The sequence below is a fragment of the Hemiscyllium ocellatum genome, chromosome 39 (assembly GCF_020745735.1).
Source record: "Hemiscyllium ocellatum isolate sHemOce1 chromosome 39, sHemOce1.pat.X.cur, whole genome shotgun sequence".
Classification (NCBI taxonomy): Eukaryota; Metazoa; Chordata; class Chondrichthyes; order Orectolobiformes; family Hemiscylliidae; genus Hemiscyllium; species Hemiscyllium ocellatum.
In genome coordinates this window covers 42,615,532-42,621,531 of record NC_083439.1, presented here as the reverse complement: position 1 = coordinate 42,621,531, position 6,000 = coordinate 42,615,532, and positions in this window count along the sequence as shown.

The following is a 6,000-nucleotide window of genomic DNA, read 5'->3' as shown; positions in this document are numbered from 1 at the left end:
GGGTATCTGAGGGATAGGATTTAGGTGCATTTAGAAAGACAAGGACTGGTTTGGAGTAGTCAACATGGTTTTGTGCGATGGAGATCATGTCTCATTAATGTGATGGAGTATTTTGAGAACGTGACACAGAAGATTGAAGAAGGCACTGTGGTTTAATTTGTTTACACTGGCTTCAGCAAGGTGTTTAATATGGTTCCTCATCGCAAACAGGTTAGGTCACATGGAATCCAGGAATGTTAACCAATTGGATACGAAAACGTGTCTTGAAGATAACGAATTATTTTCCAGACTGAGGCCAGCGGTGTGCTGAAAGAATCAGTGTTGAGCTCAGTGTTTTACATCATGGATGTAAATGACTAGGATGTGAATATCAGAGGCATGATTAGTAATTTTCCAGATAACATCAACAAAGTGGTGCAGCAGATTACGATTAACTCAGAGTACAGCGGCACCTTTGACCCCATCAAAGTCCCAAGGACTGGCAGATGGAGTTTAATTTAGATATTTGTGAGGTTTTGCATTTTCAGTACGTTCAGCCATGTTGTGCACTGGAGAATGTTGCCAAACAAAGAGACCTACGGGTACAGGTTCACAGTTCCTTGAAAGTGGATAGACAGGGTGGTGAAGAACATGTTTGGCACGCTTGCCTTAATCGGACAGAACACTGGTGAGGATTCTTTTACAATACTGTGCACAATTCGGTTGGCTCTCCTGATGGGAGGATGTTGAGAGGACGCAGAAAATGTTTACAAGCATTTTCCAGTACTGGAGGATTTGAGCTTCATGGAGAGGATGAACAAGTTGAGGCCTCTTCCCCTGAACTGGCGGAGGGTGAATGTTGACATGGAATTGATTTTTCAAATCCTAAGGGGCATGGATAATCTGAATTGCCAATATATTTTTCCCAAGGTAGGGAGTGTAGAACTATTCAGCATAGGTTGAAGGTTTGGGGGAAAGACTTAGAATGGACCTTAGCAGTTACATTTTCATGCAGAAGATGGTGCGTGTACAGAAAGTGCTGTCAAAGAAAATGTTGACAGCTGGTCCAATTACACTGTTAAAATACACGTGGATAGGTACATAGGGATATGGTTCAGAGGGATATGGAGAAAATGATGGCAAATGGGACTAGATAAGTTTGGGATAACTGGTTGGCATGGGTAAGCTGGAATAAAGGATCTCTTTCCATGCTGCATGACTCTCTGATTCTATCAGAGGGATGGGAAAATTCTACAAGGACCTTTTAAGTGGGAATTCTCTTCCCCAGAAGTTTGTCATTCCTCTTTGTTTAAATTTATACAAAGCTGAGTTAGTAGAGACGTAATAATGGGATACAGACAGGAAGGTGGAGCTGAGACCACAACCTGATCAGCCACAGTCTTAGTGTCTGGTGGAGAAGCCTCAAAGTGTCTAGTGACCCACTCCTGCTCCTCAGTCCCATATCTCTGCATTCCATTCAGCTCCTCAAACCTGCCAGACAGGAACAGTTGATGTCGACTTACTGCTATAACCTAGTACACAGGAACAAGTAAGATCATTCAGTCCCTGAAGACTGCCTCATACGGTTTGGGTGATTTGGAAAATACAATTGGAAAACTCAGGCGGGATATGAAAGACTCCCCTCATCTCTCTTTACAGAGCGTCCCCTCTCTGCAACGTGTGCCCCAATTGTTGTTCATGTTGTAGACCCAGATTCACTGTGAATACAGCCCCCAGACCTCACCTAGTGATGGCTCACAGAATCCTCTGGTCTCCCCTGACTGCAATATTCAATAACATACCTTCCAGGAAAATAGCACCCACTAATCTTCCAATAACAGAATCGGAGTACATCAGAAACAGGAGCACATCGTTCAAACCCCAATCCTGCCCTTCACTAAGAACATGGCTGATCTGCTCTCGTTCGCAAATCCTCTTTAATATCCGATTCCTCATAGCCCTTAACTCTCTGACAGGTCAAAATTCATTTACCCCACTTGTTAAATACTTTCATAGAAGATAGAACATAGAAACTTACACAGTACAGGCTCCTCTGCCCTCGATGTTGCATCTACCTTTTATCCTACTCTCAGATCTGACTAGCCTATATATACTACATTATACTATCCTCCCATGTGCCCAAGTAAGAGTCGCTTACATGTCCCTATACACCTGACCAGATACCACAGCAGGCAGTGCAGTTCACGAACTCACCCCTCTCTGTGTAAGGAACCGATCTCTGAGATCTCCTTGAAACTTAGCTCCAAATGATGCCCTCTCCTGACAGCCATTTCTGCCTTGGAAAAAAAGTCTCTGGAGATCCTCACCTCTCATCCTTCTTCATGCCAATGATAAAAGCCCTATCTCTGTTAGCCTTTCTCCATTAGACCTGCCCTCCAGTCCAGGCAGCATTCTGGTAAATTTCCACTGCACCCTTTCTAAATTTTCCATATCCTTCCTCTAATTGGGTGACCAGAATTGGAGAAAATAAGTCAAGTGTGGTCTAATCAGGCTCTATAGAGCTGCAGCATAACCTCTTGGCTCTTAAAAACAATACCTCTGTTCATGAAAGCTAACACACCATTTTCCTTCTTAACAACCCAGTCAATCTAGGTCACAACTGTGAAGGACCTAACGATATGGAACCCAAGATCACTCAATTCCTCCACACTGCCAAGAATCCTGCCTATAACCCTGTATTCTGCATTCAAATTCACTTTTCCAATTTGAACTCCACACTTTTCCAATTTGAACTCCATCTGCCGCTTCTTAGCCCAGCTCGGCATCATTCAATATCTCATTGCAACTTACAACAGCCTCCCACGCTATGTACCACTCTATTGCTGATAACTCTTCGTTTTATCAGCAATTTTGCTAACCCACCTTTCCACTTCCTCATCCAAGTCATTTGTAAAAGTCACAATGAGCAGGGGTCCCAGAACTGATCCCTGCAGAACACCACTGGACCCTTTCAGTGATCTAGCTCCCCTAAATTTCTGTGTAAGAGAATTCCTGACATTCACGACCATCTGTTTGAACAAAACATTCTCTGCTTCTACACCATGACCTATTGATATGAACAAAAGAGGGAACACATGGGATCAGTTTGAGAGACTGGCCCTGAACTCAAAGCAGTATTAGACTGAGGATGACATCAAGGAGCCTGAGAAAAATCTCACTTAATGAGAATCGATTGTAAGCTCTCTACTGTTTGGAGTTATTCACAGCACAAGGGAAGATGGTTATCACCGCTGGATATCAATCATCTCAGCCATGATACCCATTTGTCGGAGATCTTCAGGGTAGCTCCTTCAGCCCAGGCATCTCCAGTCGGTCATTATAGAATACCTACAGTGTGGAAGGAGCCCATTCAGCCCATTGAGTCCAAACTGAGCAGACGTGGGGATAGTCACAGAAGTTTACATCATGTTCAGAACAAGTTGTCCCTTCTCAGCTCTTGAAGTAGTCAGTGTCCATGTGAAACTAGAACTGGGCACCATTCAAGATCATGCTTTTAAAGCCTGGGTAACATTCATGTAACAGCAATGGCAGACACTGCACATTTCTCAACTAAATGGAGGTGCTCATTCAGCACCACAATCTGAGTTCACAAGAACATGGGGCAGTCATATAGCCCATCAAACTATTGGACAGGATGTGTGCTAGCTCATTCAATCCCTCCTGCCTATCACACAGGAAGAGAAGGAATCTGTTCACTCATACACGTCACTTACACGGGATCAGAAAGAGATCCTATCACACCCGGAGTCACATACAAAGGAACAGGAAGACGTCATTCAGTTTCTCAAGTCACTAATACAGGAACAGGAAGATGTCAGAAATGCTCCAACATCACAAACAAATGGAGCAGTGACTGAACAGATGGACTGTTCCAACCTGGTCCACATGGCTAATTACTCATACGACCTATGTGCTATTTAACATGGTTTTCTGGCAGTAGGAATGGCGCCAACTTTAGTAACCACTCTCCAAGATGTCTTCCATGTTCAAGAAAGCAGACCCATGGTCTCTGTGGAGGTCAGAAGCTGGTGTAGAATCGTTAACTCTTTCAAAATGAAGGTATTATGACTGCTGACAGGATTGTGTACAAAGTGACATTCAATACAGTGTCACACAGTAACTGCATTCAAGTGCCTAGAGTTCATTCAGAGCCTGTACCTTTCTGTCAATCGAAATGGGGACTCTGCAGAGGCATATAAATTTTTGGGAATCAAACATCCAATGAATAGTGTGGAAATCTGACCCTATTCAGCTGTTTGGTATGTAATGAGCATCCGTCTGTAACATCAAGTTTCAACTTCTTATCTCGCACAGCGCTACAAATTAAACACATGGATCCTGCACTCTCTCCTCATGGTACCATCATGCCAGGGTTTAGTCTGGTGAAACTCCTTTGCACTCCCTCTGTGACAAGGAGATCATTATTTATAAAACAGATCAAGTCTGTACACAATGCACCAAACACTCTCTCAACAAAACACTACCATTGGGAAAGATATACCAACTCTGTTGTTTCAATCATTTTGCATAAAGAGCCACATATCACTTACTTCCTGCAACGTTGGTGACTTATGACCAAGGTCATCCAGGTCCTTTTCAACAACAGCACTTCCCGATCTCTCACCATGGAAAAACAAACATAAATATGAATGAAGATGTTTGTTTACATCTGAATCATTTTTATACCTTGTGAACAGCTATTGCCAAAACACTGATCCAAATGATACCCAACAAACCTCCAGTCCAGAGGAAAATACTACTCCCTTCATTATCTCCAATATCCAATTTTTAATCCATATGGTATATATTTCACACCTACATACCCAAGGAATTTAACATTCCCCACTCAACTGTATTCAACTATGTCAAACGTCTGCTGAAATTTAGATACAATGGTGCTGACAGTTGAGCACCATTGACATTTCCCAATGGTGCTCAACTGTCGATGTCACAGCGGACAATGTCTACAAATTCCAGCAGGTTTATCAAAGATCATTTCCTTTTCCTGAATCTAGACCGACTCTTCCAAATCAGATCACTATTCTCCAAGTGTTAGTTGTCACATTCCTTATAAAAGGTTACAATATTTTTCTCAAGCTGACAACTACCTATTTAGTTTTCTGTTTGCCCTCTCCATCCTGTTTTAAATATTTCAGTTTACAATAGCTGCTTTCCAGTCTGCAGGATCCTTTCCAGAATCTAACCAGCTTTGCAAAATAATCAATAATTATTTCATTAGCTCTATCGCCACCTCCTCAATACTCTGGGATGCAGCTCAGCAGATTCAGTAACTCATGACACTTCAATTTAATTAGATTTTCAAAAAGCATACTCTTCATTAATTCTAATTTCCTGCAGTTTTTCATTTTCACTAATCTTCAGTTCCCTAATATTTCTGGAAATTAGTTTCTGTACCTTCCCCTGTGGAGATGGAACCAATGAATTCCTCTCAGCAGGCAGATGGCTTCTGTCAACTTGGGAATACATCAGAGGACTGCACTTCAGAGATGGTGGATGTATTACCCACTCCTGACTGGAAAGTTCCAGAATCAATCCAGTTCACTTCATGGTAAGAGTCAGTACAGTCCTGTGCCTGATGTGAGGCTACAGGTTATACTGAAGGAGAGGACACAGTTCAGTGACCACCTCATTTTTGAAACTAACTGGTTTGTCACTTTACACTTGGAATGGATCCAGCTTAGACAAATGTTCCTCGAAATCCCAGGGAGGAATGTGCAGCTCCCAGCCCCACCCTGTTTACACAGCTTCCCTTCTCTGTAGTCTCAGCTCCATTTGTTTACCGTGGACACAGATACACTGAAAATGCAGTGTCTGGAGTGGGGTCAAAAGGACCTCGGGCCGACCTGAATGAACGCAGCAACTGACAATAAAAACCTGAGAACACCATCCACAGAAACTGACATTCCAATGACAGCAGCAAGTCAGTTCCCCACACCCATGGCGCAACCATTCAGTGTTGAAAATGCCTCTGACTCCTCA